Source organism: Manis pentadactyla, chromosome 2 (assembly GCF_030020395.1).
Source record: "Manis pentadactyla isolate mManPen7 chromosome 2, mManPen7.hap1, whole genome shotgun sequence".
NCBI classification, from domain to species: domain Eukaryota; kingdom Metazoa; phylum Chordata; class Mammalia; order Pholidota; family Manidae; genus Manis; species Manis pentadactyla.
Window position 1 is genome coordinate 160,625,451 of NC_080020.1, and position 15,029 is coordinate 160,640,479.

At 40.7% G+C, this 15,029-nt stretch overlaps 1 pseudogene; it reads left to right on the forward strand.

Moving 5' to 3' along the window:
- The window catches only part of LOC130682564 (interleukin-1 alpha-like), a 43,533-nt pseudogene extending 37,869 nt beyond the window's left edge, over positions 1-5,664 (forward strand).
- Positions 5,665-15,029: the final 9,365 nt, after the last annotated feature.

Sequence of the window (15,029 nt, forward strand, 5' to 3'; positions counted from 1 at the left end):
CATTTCATGGCCATATCATAAAGGCTGTATGACTTTTAGCCTTTAGGCAGAAAGCAGTCATGTAGTGTTGGTAGGTGACAGCGTATAAGCTGTGTTCCTCCTGCCGCTAATCATGGCTCCCTGGGCAAGTCACTTAACCTTTCTTGCTTCAGGTTCCTCTACTGTGAAACAGAGATAATCAGAACCCCTGCTAGTGAGGTTAAATGAGTCAATACTCACAAGCTTCTGGACTAGAATAATGCCCAGCGTATAGTAAATATCCAACCAATGTTCAGTGTTGCTGTTATTTCTGTTATTCCTACCACTACTGCCTCTCTTCATACTACCAGCACGGCTGGTTTGTTCATGGCTCCATTATCTCTAAACTTGACAGCAGCCCTACATTCTCATTTTCCATATGAGGAATCTGAGCTCAGTGAGGTAGTAAGTAATCCGGCCAAGTTATACCACTTTCACCAAAGTGTACAAGTGGGAAAACCTGAAAACAAATACAGTCTGACTATAAAAATCATGATTTTTCTCCCATGCCTCTATTGCTCAAGCCTCTATATGAAACACAAACCCAACATTTTTAATGTAACAGCTTTTTAAGAAAACAGCTAAACACTAATACATGTTCACATAGAAAATTGGAGAACACAAGAAAATATAAGAAAGAAAACCCAAGTTGCTCGTACTGCCACTAAGAGCTCCCCACGGCCAGCACAGTGGTTTGCCCCTTAAAGTCCTGCATGCACACACATACTCCTTTGACATTATTAAGATCATACTATATAAAATTTTATATCCAGCCTTTTCACTTAGCAGTATATCAAGGGCATTTTATTTGTCTCCTTCGCTGCTTTTCTTTCACATTTTCTCATTAAAATAAAATTGATATGAAATATTGGTTTCAGATGTACAGCATGCTGATTCGACAATTATATTCATTATGAAATGCTCATCGTGGTAGTTATAGTCTGTCACCATGCAAAGTTATTACAATGTTATTGCCTATATTCCCTATGCTGTACTTCTATCCCCATGACTAATTTATGTTATAATTGGAAGTCTGTGCCTCTTTATCCCCTTTATCTACTTCACCCATCCACCCACCCCCTCTCCTGTGGCGACCCGATTGTTTGCTGTGTTCATGAGTCATCAGGCATTTTAGAGTGCCAAGTTTTCACCATCATAACTAATGCAACATTGATCATTCATATCAATAAATGTTCATTCTTGTCGCCATTTATTTCCTTAGATTAGATTCCTAAAAGTAGAACTACTACCAATATATACAACTGTGAAGAAGGAGGGGAGACATTTAGAGCTGCATTCTCCATGATGTATAATTCTTAATGTGTTTGGTTTTTTTTTTTCCCAGTGTGCATTCATTTGAAAATATAGGTGGGGGATACTAGGAGTCTTCCTGATGTCTTAGAAAGCTCCAAACCAAAACTGAGAAAGTTGCACAAATAATCTTGTTGTTATTTATTTTTTTTTTTTAATATTACCTAAGGAGTTTAAGTTTAAAAAGAAATGAATAACTACTGGGATAATCCTAGATCTAATACTGCTGCTGACTGGGTGGCTTCACTTCTCTCTCAATTTTCTCACCTGGATCAGAATATCCTTAATGTCCCTTCCTAGCTACTTTCTTTGTTTGCATTGGGGCAGATCTGTCACCTGTGTTTGTACCTAGACATTAATCTGAGTTTGTGATAATGGTTTTAGAAATCATCAAGCCAAGATCGGCATCTTACACCTTCCAGAACAACGTGAAATACAACTTTATGAGGGTCATCAAGTCCCAATTCATCCTCCTCAATCAAAGCATTCTTCGAGTCACATGGGGTCCACACCTCTCAGTGACTGCATTACAAAACATGGAAAATGCAGGTGAGTGGATGTCTCTGTTATTTATTTCTGTATTTCTTTCAAGCTTTCTGATTTCAAAGAATAAGCCTCTCTACATTCCTGGCTTTTCACAATTCTTCTACAATGAGATGAAGCACATCACCCCTGGTTATAAAAAACAATGAAAAACCAGGCAAGAACAGAAGCTGCAGCCAAATCTGGAAGCTCCACGAGAAAGGCTTCTGGCCTTGGAAAGCACTGAATGGGGTGTAAAGCTTTCCGAGGCAGAACCTCCTTTGGTTCTCTCATTTGTGCTTATCCTCGGTTTTAAGGATGAGGAGATTGAGTCTCAGAAATATGAATTTACCCAGAAGCTGATGAGGAGCAATCACTGTCTATGAGAAAGCCTGAGGACCAAACATAGAAATAATGCCCAACGAGAAAGAATCATTATCTTTTTTAACGTAATTAGGAGCAAAACAGCCAGTCAGCTGCAACATATTCTGAAGGATGAACTTAGCCTCCCAGAAATTTTGTCACAGAGATCCAGCTGCCGTGGTGAACATATTTTAGCCTCAGGCTGTGTCATCAGTATACAAAATTATTTTCAGAGGTCCAAAGAGGCTACTTTACAATAAACGAACTGGGCCCTTTCTCATTGGAAATAGTTCAACTAACATGCTTTCCACTGTATGACACTTGTACATTGGTTTGTGCTCTATGTTCCTACTTAATATTCCTTGATACAGTTTTTCTGCACTTTGACATTGCATACATATTTGCCATATTCTGTGGCACTGGAATATTTCATCATATTGCTATTCTGGTCCCTGTGTTTGCTTTAAAGAACTCTACTGCAAATATCTTTGTACATACAGTTTTTCAGCTAGGAGATGATTTCTTTGGAGCATATCCCAGAAGTGGAACTCTTGGGTTCCTACACATCAGTAATTTTGCTGCTCTTATTAAGCATTGTTCTCTTAACTTCTTGAGCTACTTTTCATTACCACTAGCAATGTGTAAGCGTACCAGATTCCTGAAAGTCCTGCATATTAGGCCATTATGAACTCAGCCTCACAAATAAGAAGGGTCTTATCTCACCGATGTAATTATAAGGGATTCAACAGATACTCGGCCCTGGAGCATTCATTTAACAGAAAGTTCTGAAGAATTAGAGCCAAAAATTCTAAAGAACCAAGTATTTAGCTGCCTAGCCAATGTAGTGGACATTGTGAAGGATACAAAGATGTATCAAATTGTATTCCTGGTACTTACACCATAGCTGGGGACCTAACTACACGTGCCCACGCATGCATCCACACCCAAAATATCTGCATAAACACACTTGATTTTAGACAAATACAATGCATTTACATTTTTTTTGGCTTTTCTCTTCACCAGTGAGATTTCACATGGGTGCTTATACATTCAGAAGATGATTCTAAACTTCCTGTGACTCTAAGAATCTCAAAAACCTGGCTGTTCTTGAGTGCTCAAAATGAAGATGAGCCTGTACTGCGAAAGGTCAGTTGTTCTTAGTCTCCAACCTATCTTCATGTTACACCCCATACATTTGTAAGTGATCCCAAAGGGCAGACACCCCAGCAGGGTAGTACAGTCCTATTCTCTTCTTATCACAGCCCTCACCTGCCGACATGACCCCCATCCTTCTCACCTATCCCCAGAGGCAATTCTAGGCAGGGTCTGTGCAAGAGGGAAATGGAGGTGGCAGGAGGTAAAGGTCAACTACCTTCTTCCTTCTTTTTCCTTTCCTTGCCTAATCTTATTCACCTCCCATCCCAGGGCATCCATGTTTGATCAATACTGGCATCAATACTGACAATACTGGCATTAGGACAATGGGGCCTGAGCTGACACTCAAATAAACCAACTGAGATCAAAGAGGATTAGTCACCTGCTAAGGGGCACAAAGCCAAAAGCTGGGTGCCAAGACTCAAAATCCGGCCTTCCAACTCTAGGGCCCCTCCTTCAATGGGGCCAGCAAGATCCCTCATCCCGGCCCATCTCCGCTACCTCTCAAGCATACAGACACACACATGCCCACTACAGCCTTCAGTGCCTTCACCACCGATAAGCAGGTGACTCTCATTCAGTAAATAATCCAAACCCACCCCACCTGAGTAGGATTTATGTGGATGCATGTGTTTCTCTCCTCGAAACAAGGGAGGTGAAAGTGACGTCCACAGAGTAGGGCAGTAGCTTCATTCATGAATTCATTCAACAAGCATTATTCATTAGGAGCCTTCTGTCTTTCAATCAGTGTCAACAGCCATGTGGACAGAGGCGAGCCAAAGTCCCTAATGTTACAGAACTTAGTCCTGTGGGGAACACAGGCAACAGACAAGCCGAACAACCAGCAAAGAGTGCCAGATGCTGTAAAGCAAATGAACAGGCACTAAGATAGAGAAAAAGGGGAGAGTGCTCTTTAGGTAGCGTGGCACAGCAGTGCTCCTGAGAGGTGAGAGCTGCTGATAGGAGGGGGCATACCAGGCAAAGGGGCAGGCTGGGCATTCTACTCGAAGGGATCTGATCGCATCTAGGCGCTGAGCTTCCAGGGTTGAAAGGCCAGCTTCAAGACCAGAAGGAACACTAAGAGGAGGACAGATCAGCAGAGGCTAATTTGCAGAGCCTTCTATTTGGATTCCATCTGAGGGACAGTGAAAAGCCTTACTTAATTAAAGGGTTCAAACAGGGAAGTGCCATGACTTTATGTATATTTTCTGAAATGGAGAAGAGATCAGCAGGAAGACAATAGAGAAAGCAAAGAACCCAATTTGGAGGTCCTAACAATTGGGGAGAGTGGGGAGGGTGAGACAGGTGGAAAGAAGTATTTCAGAGACAGGACCAACAGGAGGAAGGGGAGAAACTCCATTTACTGAGATGGGAGAGACTAGGAGAGGAGTAGGCTTGGGAAATGAAATCCATGTTGACATTGAAAACCCCAAGGAAACCTCAAAAGGATATTAGTTGCTTTAGATTAAAAAGAGTAGGGAAGCATCCCAAGTTGGAATTTGAATCTTACTGCGTGAAAGTGTTTGTTGTTAGATTTTATTCATACATATGGGAAAGTACAGTCTGAAGAGATCACAATTATCAAAACTTGTATTGAAAGGATTCGACTGCCAATCTACCTACAAAGTCTGTGTGTGTGTTTGGGGTGGGGCGAGGGAGGAGGTTAGTTAAATTAACCTTTACTTGCCAGCTTAAACATGCAGATAAACATCTCTAAAATGATAAATTATTTTCCCAAGGGTATGATTTGCACACTTAGAGGTCAAAACGTTTTAGAGGTCATAGAATTGCCAGTACTCAAAAGGCCTTACGGCTACGCTGAAGGCAGGACAAGACCCATGCTTCACCCCACCTGCCAAGTACAGTGAGACACTAGTGCCACTGGCAACCTTCATGACTAATTTGGATTTCTCTCCAGTTAACTAAGGAAATAAACTATGATGTATAGGCTGGGCCAGGCATCTAATTGGCATATAATAAATGCTCACTGAGTGAACGAATGAATGAAGAGCTTACCTCATCATATTACAGAGCCATAGTCCTAAAGTGCTATGTTTCTCACAAAGGCCAAATGTGAAGAGATTGAGCTTTAGTTCTTTTTCTAGCATCTCCTTTTTCTCTAACAGATCTCTGTTGTCCTTATCAAAGGAGATGCCTGAGACACCCAAAACCATCAAAGATGAGAGCAACCTCCTCTTCTTCTGGGAGAGGTATGGCAAGAAAGACTACTTCACATCAGCGGCACATCCAAAGCTGCTTCTTGCCACAAACGAAGGAAAACGGGTGCACTTCTGAGTAGTTCATGAATACTATTCTCTCTGCTTCTATTTCTCTTTTTATCTGTCCTTTTTTTTTTTTGGTCTGTTCTCTGCTTATCATGTCTCCTAAGCATGAAGTAGTTTCTGGTTCTTAATTCCTTTGCTTACCAAGGGTCATTAAAATAGGGCTGTGGTCAAAAAATCAAAAGAAAAGCTAGAAAATACAGTTGGGATTATGCATACATCAACCCCCATATGTGTTCGCAGGTTCCCTCTTCTCACCTGTATGGGAAGGGCAGCTGCTGACTTGGCCAGCCAGCCGCCCAGCAGAGGGAGCATCCTGAAGATTGTCTAAGAGAAGCCCCCAGGCCGGCGGTGCAGGATTCCTGGGACCGGAAGCAGGGTGATGGTTCTGGATTCGCAGCACGGAGCGGCCAGAGAAAGTGCTGGGAGGCTGTGCTCGTGAGGGAAAGAACTCAGACCTCAGAGCGTGGCCATGGCCTGCAGAGCCTGGGGTCAGGACCTGTGATCAAAGAGCCATGAGGTCCTGAGTTGGGTTTCAGTCAGGAAGCCCTACTTCATCCATGGATACCCTGCTTTCCTGCAGATTGGGACCCATCTCCTGCCTTCAAACTTCGCAAATATTATTATCCTAACCGTGGCAAGAATATCTGACAAAGATAGCTTGTAAACACTGAACTAGAGATCACATACATAATAGTAATGAAAATGCTATTTCAAACTGATTATCTAGAAATGTCACATGATGCTACCTGCCTTCCTAGGCCCTGCAGTTCACGTACTCAAGACCAGTGACCACACTTGGCCCCATAAGATAATGTGACCAATAACCTCAGTCAGGGTATGTGAGAGACAGCAAAACAGGCAGGGTGACAGACTAGCAATTCCTGGGGCAAACACACAATCAGCTGTAACCCAGGGGCATGAACATGTGGGTGTCCCTCTAAACATCGCAGCAGCCCAGGTCCCCTGTCACACATACCCAGCCCTGGTGGAGTTTCCACCACTAGTACATACTCAAGTCATGGGTCAGGGTTTAGGACCCTCAGAGGGACAGGTACCTGAAGAAAATGCAGCAGAGGATTTCAATGCTTACCCGTGTTTTATAAGCTTGTCATGTTTCCGGAAATGCTGAATACTCAAGGTATCAATAGAGATCAGGGTCCATCATCATCATATCTTAAAAACCAAGTATTTAGAATTTGAGAGCAATGTAGATTTTTTTCTAATTCATGTCTGAGACAGACAAAGGGATGCGATGATCTCCAGTGCAACGTTGCAATATTCATTTTTAAATGTCAACATAGTCTTAGAACAAACTGCAATACATATTTTGGTGAAATACTTATCTTCATGAATTTCAGAATTAACTAGAATCAAACCCAGAATTCTTTAAGAATGAGTGTATATATAAGCTTCCTACCTATATCTTAGTATGTTCTGTACAGTTAATCCTGAAAGGAAAAGACAATGTGAGCCCAGGGAACAAACGCCATCTATTTTTTAATGTCCTCTTGGGCAATGGAAGAAGCAATTCTGCATATAATTATACATAGACTAATCACTGAGGAAAACCCAGCTTTCAGATGGGAGCTCAGAATGACATCAATTAGCTGAAACTGCATAACTTAGTCCTTTGGAGCCAACCCCAGCCACTTGGGATCTTTTTATTATTATTGTTGTTGTTAAGGTATCATTGATAAAGACTCTTACGAATGCTTCACATGAAAAAGAATGTAGTTACTACATTCACCCATATTATTGAGTTCCCCCATACCCCACTGCAGTCACTGTCCCATCAGTATAGTAAGATGCCACAGAGTCTCACTACTTGTCCTCTCTGTGCTACACTGTCTTCCTCATGATCCCCCCACACACCATGTGTACCAATCATAAAACCCCTCAATCCCATTCTTCCTCATGATCCCCCCACACACCATGTGTACCAATCATAAAACCCCTCAATCCCATTCTCCTTCCCTTCCCACCCGCACTCCCCGTCCATTCCCTTTGGTAATCGCTAGTCCCTTCTTCAAGTTTGTGAGTCAGCTGCTGTTTTGTTCCTTCAGTTTTGCTGAATTGTTATACTCCTCAAATGAGGAAAATCATTTAGTATTTGTATTTCTCTGCCTGACTTATTTCACTGAGCATAATACCCTCTAGCTCCATCCATGTTGTTGCAAATGGTAGGATTTGTTTCTTTCTTATGGCTGAATAGTATTCCATTGTGCATATGTACCACATCTTCTTTATCCATTCATCTACTGATGGACTCTTAGGTTGCTTCCATTTCTTGGTTATTGTAAATAGTGCTGCAATAAACATAGGGCTGCATATGTCTTTTTGAATCTGAGAACACGTATTCTTTGGGTAAATTCCTAGGAGTGGAATTCCTGGGTCAGATTGTATTTCTATTTTTAGTTTTTTGTGGAACCTCCATATTGCTTTCCAAAATGGTTGAACTAGTTTAAATTCCCACCAGCAGTGTAGGAGGGTTTCTCTGCATCCTCACGAGCATGTGTTGTTCTTAGTCTTTTCAATGCTGGCCATCCTAACTGGTGTGAGGTGATATTTCATTATGCTTTTAACTTGCATTTCCCTGATAATTAGTGATGTGGAGCATCTTTTCATGTGCCTGTTTGCCATCTGAATTTCTTCTTTGGAGAATTGTCTGTTCATATCCTCACCCATTTTTTAATTGGGTTATTTGCTTTTCGGTTGTTGAGGCATTTGAGTTATTTGTATATTTTGGATGTTAACCCCTTGTCAGATATGTAATTTAAAAATATACTCTCCCGTACTCTAGGATGCATTTTTGTTCTGCTGATGGTGGCCTTTGCTGTACAGAAATGTTTTAGCTTGATGTAGCCCCATTTGTTCATTTTTGCTTTTGTTTCCCTTTCCTGAGGGGATGCGTTCAGGAAAAAGTTGTGTATGTTGTCTTCTAAGAGTTTTATGGTTTCATGACTTAGATTCAGGTCTTTGATCCAGTTTGAGTTTACTTTTGTGTATGTAGTTAGACAGTAACCCAGTTTCATTCTCTTGCATGTAGCTGTCCAGTTTTGCCATCACCAGTTGTTGAAGAGGCTGTCATTTCCCCATTGCATATCCATGGCTCCTTTATCATATATTAATTGACTGTATGTTCTTGGGTTTATATCTGGGCTCTCTTGTCTGTTCCATTGGTCTATGGGTCTGTTCTTGTGCCAGTACCAAATTGTCTTGATTACTGTGGCTTTCTAGTAGAGCTTGAAGTCAGGGAGCACAATTCCCCCCGCTTTATTCTTCCTTCTCAGGATTGCTTTGGCTATTCGGGGTCTTTTGTGGTTCCATATGAAGTTTAGAACTATTTGTTCCAGTTTGTTGAAGAATGCTGTTGGTATTTTGATAGGGACTGCATTGAATATGTAGAATGCTTTAGGCAGGATGGCCATTTTGACAGTATTAATTCTTCCTATCTATGAGCACAGGATGTGTTTCCATTTATTGGTATCTTCTTTAATGTCTCACATCAGTGTCTTTTTGTTTTTAGGGTATAGGTCTTTCACTTCCTTGGTTAGGTTAGGTTTATTCCTAGGTACTTTATTCTTTTTGGTGAAATTGTGAATGGAATTGTTTTCCTGATTTCTTTTTAAGCTGGTTCATCATTAGTGTATAGGAATGCAACAGATTTCTGTGTATTAATTTTGTGTCCTGCAACTTTGCTGAATCCTGATATTAGATCTAGTAGTTTTGGAGTAGATTCCTTGTTCTTTTATGTACAATATCATGTCATCTGCAAACATTGAAAGTTTAACTTCTTCCTTACCAATCTGGATGCCTTTTATTTCTTTGTGTTGACTCATTGCCATGGGTAGGACCTCCTGAGCTATGTTGAATAAAAGTGGGGAGAATCAGCATCCTTTTCTTGTTCCCAATCTTAAAGGAAAAGCTTTCAGCTTCTCGCTGTTAAGTATGATGTTGGCTGTGGGTTTGTTATATATGGCCTTTATTATGTTGAGGTACTTGCCCTCTATACCCATTTTGTTGAAAGTTTTTATCATGAATGGATGTTGAATTTTGTCAAATGATTTTTATCCATCCATGGAGATGATCATGTGGTTTTTGTCCTTCTTTTTGTTGATGTGATGGATGATGTTGATGGATTTTCTAATATTGAACATCCTTGTATCCCCGGAATAAATCCTGCTTGATTTTGATGGATGGTCTTTTTGATGTATTTTTGAATTTGGTTTGCTAATGTTTTGTTGAGGATTTTTGCATCTGTGTTCTTCAGGGATATTGGTCTGTAGTTTTCTTTTTTTGTGGTGTCTTTGCTTGGTTCTAGTATTAGAGTGACGCTGGCTTCATAGAATGAGTTTGGAAGTATTGCCTCCTCTTTTACCTTTTTGAAAAACTTTAAGGATAAGGGTATTACATCATTTCTTAATGTTCGATAAAATTCAGCAATGAAGCCATCTCGTCCAGTGGTTTTATTCCTAAATAGTTTCTTTATTACCAATTCAATTTCATTGCTGGTAATTGGTGTGTTCAGATTTTCTGTTTCTTCCTGGGTCAGCCTTGGAAGGTTGTATTTTTCTAGACAGTTGTTCATTTCTTCTAGGTTATCCAGTTGTTAGCATATAACTTTTCATAGTATTCTCTAATAATTCTTTGTATTTCTGTGGGGTTCGTGGTGATTTTTCATTTCTCATTTCTGATTCTCTTTATGTGTGTAGACTCTCTTGTTTTCTTGATAAGTCTGGCTAGGGGTTTATCTACTTTGTTTATTTTCTCAAAGAATCAGCTCCTGCTTTCATTGATTCTCTCTATTGTTTTATTCTTCTGGATTTTATTTATTTCTGCTCTGATCTTTATTATATCCCACCTTTTACTGACTTGGGCCTCATTTGTTCTTCTTTTCTAGTTTCATTAATTGTCAATTTAGACTGTTATATATGGGATTATTCTTTCCTGAGGCAAGCCTGTATTACAATATACTTCCTTCTGAGCACAGCCTTTGCTGCATCCCACAGATTTTGCGGTGTTAAATTATTGTTGTCATTTGTCTCCATATATTGTTTTATCTCTGTTTTAATTTGTTATTGATCATTGATTATTTAGGTGCATGTTGTTAAGCCTCCTTGTGTTTTTGGGCTTTTTCATTTTGTTTGCATAATTTATTTCTAGTTTCATACCTTTGTGGTCTGAAAAACTTGGTGCAATTTCAATATTTTTGAATTTACTGAGGCTCTTCTTTGGCCTAGTATATGATCTATTCTTTAAAACGTTCCATGTACACTTGAGAAGAATGTGTTTTGGGGTTTCCTGCTGCCTTTGTGTGGCATGTTCTGTAGATTTCTGTTAGGTCCATCTGTTCTAATATGTTGTTCAGTGCCTCTTTCTCCTTACTTATTTTCTGTCTAGTTGATCTGTCCTTTGGGGTGAGTGGAGTGTTGAAGTCTCCTAAAGTGAATGAATTGCATTCTATTTCCCCCTTCAATTCTGTTAGTATTTGTTTCACATATGTACATGCTCCTGTGTTGGGTGCATGTATATTTATAATGGTTATTATATCCTCATCTTGGACTGACCCCTTTATCATTATGTAATGTCCTTCTTTGTCTCTTGTGAATTTCTTTGTTTTGAAGTCTATTTTGTCTGATACAACTACTGCAACCCCTGATTTTCTCTATCAGTTGCATGAAATATCTTTTTCCATCCCTATACTTTTCATTCGTGTATGTCTTTGGGTTTGAAGTGAGTCTCTTGTAGGTAGCATATAGATAGGTCTTGTGTTTTTATCCATTCAGAGACTCTATGTCTTTTGATTGGTGCATTCAGACCATTTACATTTAGGGCGATTATTGATGTTAGATTCGTGGATATGAAATTTCAAGGGTAACTTCCTTACTATCTAACAGTCTAATTTAACTCACTTAGTATGCTATTACAAGCACAACCTAAAGGTTCTTTTTTTTCTCTCCTCCTCCATTATTTATATTTTAGGTATAATATTCTGTATTGTTTGTCTATCCCTTGACTGACACTTTGGGTAGTTGATTTGATTTTGTATCTGCTTAGTAATTAATTGTTCTACTTTCTTTACTGTAGTTTTATTTCCTCTGATGACAGCTATTTAGCCTTAGAAACACTTCCATCTATAGCAGTCCCTCCAAAATACCCTATAGACACAGTTCATGGGAAGTAAATTCTCTCACTTTTTGCTTCTCTGGGAAATTGTTTAATCTGTCTCTCATTTAAATGATAATCTTGCTGGGTCAAGTGTTTTTGGTTTGAGGCCCTTTTACTTCACTGTATTTGCTATATCATGCCCCTCCCTCCTGGCCTGTAAGGTTTCCATTGAGAAGTCTAATGATAGCCTGATGGTTTTTCCTATATATGTGATCTTTTTTCTCTCTCTGGCTGCTTTTAACACTGTCTTTATCCTTGATTTTTGCCATTTTAATTATTTTATGTCATACTGTTGTCTTTCTTGGGTCCCTTGTATTGGGAGATCTGTGCACCACCATGACTTGAGAGACTATCTCCTTCCCCAGATTGGGGAATTTTTCAGCAATTACCTCCTCAAAGACACTTTCTATCCCTTTTCTCTCTCTTCTTTTTCTGGTACCCCTATAATGCAAATATTGTTCTGTTTGGATTGGTCACACAGTTTTCTCAATATTCTTTCATTCCTAGAGATCCTTTTTCTCTCTGTAACTCAACTTCTTTTAATTCCTCTTCTCTAATTTCTATTCCATTTACAGTCTCCTCCACTGTATCTAATCTGCTTTTAAATCCCTTCATTGTATGTTTCATTTCAGGTATGGAATATCTTAATGATTGAATCTTTGTCCTAAATTCGTCTCTGAGTTCTTGAATATTTTCTGTACCTCCATGAGATGTGTATGATTTTTATTTTGAAATCTCTTTAAGGAGGATTGATGAGTTTAGTTTCACTTGTCCCTTTTTTTTGTGGGATTTTGGGTTGAACTAGGTTCCTTGGATGTTTCATATTTGTATGTGGCACCCTCTAGTGCCCAGAAGTTCTACTCTTTGGAGCTTCTCAGCCCCTGGAGTGATGTCAGATGTCGCAGGGAGTGATGCTGGTGCCTGGGGTGGGGGGAGGAAAGAAATGTTTCCTGCCTCTTGGGTGCTGTGCCTGTCTCCACTGCCAGAACCAGTGAGCAGAGTGCACAGGTGTAAGCCTCTATGCTTTGTGTTTCTGGCTGCCATAGGCTGGGCTTCCCTCTGCTGGCCTGACACCAGCGCAGGGGATGCCGGAGTGCCAGTTGTTGCTGGCTGGTAGGCAGGAAGGCTCGGCAGGCTGCATATCTTGCGGGGTGGTCCTTGGAGCTGTGTAGCCTGCCAGGGGGATGGAGCACCTGAGCTCCTGAAAGTTCCCAAACTGCTGGGCAGACAGCGCCCAGACAATTTTGTTCAGCTGTCCTTTCTCCTGAGCAGCAAGCTCTGTGCCATCCTTGCCCCTGTAAGGAAGTCTCTAGGACTACCTGCTCTACTTTTGTCCCAGAGCAGCGGGATGTGGATCCCTGTTTTCCACAAGTGGCTGGAATCTCAGTCTGTCCAAGTATTCTGCCTGTCTTAGCTTTCCAACCCCACTAATCTGCAGAGCACTTTGCAATGTAGGTTCATGCTCCCAGAGCAGATCTCTGGGGCTGGGTGTTCAGCAGTCCTAGTCCTCTCTCCCCTCCATGCTCTGTTTCTCTTCCTCCCACAGGTGAGCTGGGGTGATGGAAGATCTTGGGTCCTGCCAGATCACAGCTTTGGTACATTACCCTGTTGCATGAGTTCTGTTCTTTTCTCCAGGTGTATGCAGTCTGGCACTACCTTCTTTCCTTCAGGATTGGTTGTATTAAGTATATTTTCATATTATATGTGGCTTTTGGAGGAGTTGTCTGTCTCGCCTCTCACACCACCATCTCTAAGCCCTACAATATTGGCACTGGGAATCTTTAATAACTAACTCACACCCCTCTCACAAGTCAACTAGCTCAGTCCCTCAGCCTCCTGCTGCTCTGGATCCCAAGTAATTAAAAGGTGCCTGGGGCAGTTCCACGTCCTAGTTAACATCAATCATTATGTGGTGAGAAAGCTGTGGTAGAGAATGAGCTGCTCTAATCACCGCCCTGAAAAATAACACAAGCTGTTTTCAATGTCTATTTTGGCCCCATGTTCCTGTAAGTCTCCTCTTTCTTCAGACACCCCTCTATCGAGAAAACAAAACTCCCATTCATTGCTACAGAAGGTATAAATTGTTGCAACACTTATGAAAAGAATTCTGTCAGGATCTATTCATTTTTGTTTTTGAACAGATAATTCTATACCTGAGAATTTATCCATTATAATAAAAGCACCATTTAATTAAGAATATAAAAACACACAGCTATATGATGGGTGGTAATCAACAATTAAAAAATAAATTCCCATCTGTAGAATTGGGGTTATTTTCAAATATAATATATTCCTTCAAAACAACAGTCTACAGTCATTACAAAGACTTTTTTGATAAATACAAGATTAGTCATAGAGATTTTTTGGTGCACATATTGTTTATTATTTCCTCTTAAACCCTCAAGGGAAAGAATCAAGTAGACAATATAACACATTCACTATAGAGATTTACCTGATGAACTCTTACAAGAAGACAGAGGTGCCACTGGATACAACCAAAGCACAAAAGATTATCTTTGTGTAAAAAACACAGGGTCTCTATACCAGCATTTCTCCAAGAATCTGCTTTTTCTCCCTGTCCAGCTCACTTAGTTTGAGTGTTCTGACCAAATTATGAATTCATTCACTCAGCACACAGTAAAGACACACTATTTATCTATTTACCATCCATCCCGTCCACAGGTAGAAAGAGATACTTGCCTCTGACGCCTAACATAACAGCCGGTAGCCTGGGAGCAGCGGCCAACAGACAAACACCCGGAACACCTCACGTCCCTCCTGCCCTGGGAGCCTCCCTGGGTCAGCAGCAGAGGGAGGAGCTGCTTGCTTCTCCAGGGCAGGCGGGGTAGAGCCAGGCGGGAGAGCCACTTGGCCCGCCCAGGGTTTACTCTGGACACACACCTCTACATCCTCAGGGTCTCTGATAGATCATCAAATGACAATTTCTTAAGAATAAGAGGAACTCACAAACTATATCTGCCACAGTGGAATTCATATTTTCATAATCTGACCCTACTTCAACACAAAAGTCATCATTTGTATCCTTACTAGTTTTCCTTCAAACACAGAATACATTTTATTTTGTTTTGCTCATGTGAAATGCTCCACCTCTGGTCTCCTTTTGACTCTTTCCACCCTGCTGCACCCACCAGGAGATTTGCATGTTTCCCTAAGGGAGGCCAGAGATAAAAGGCCAGATCTAGTCCT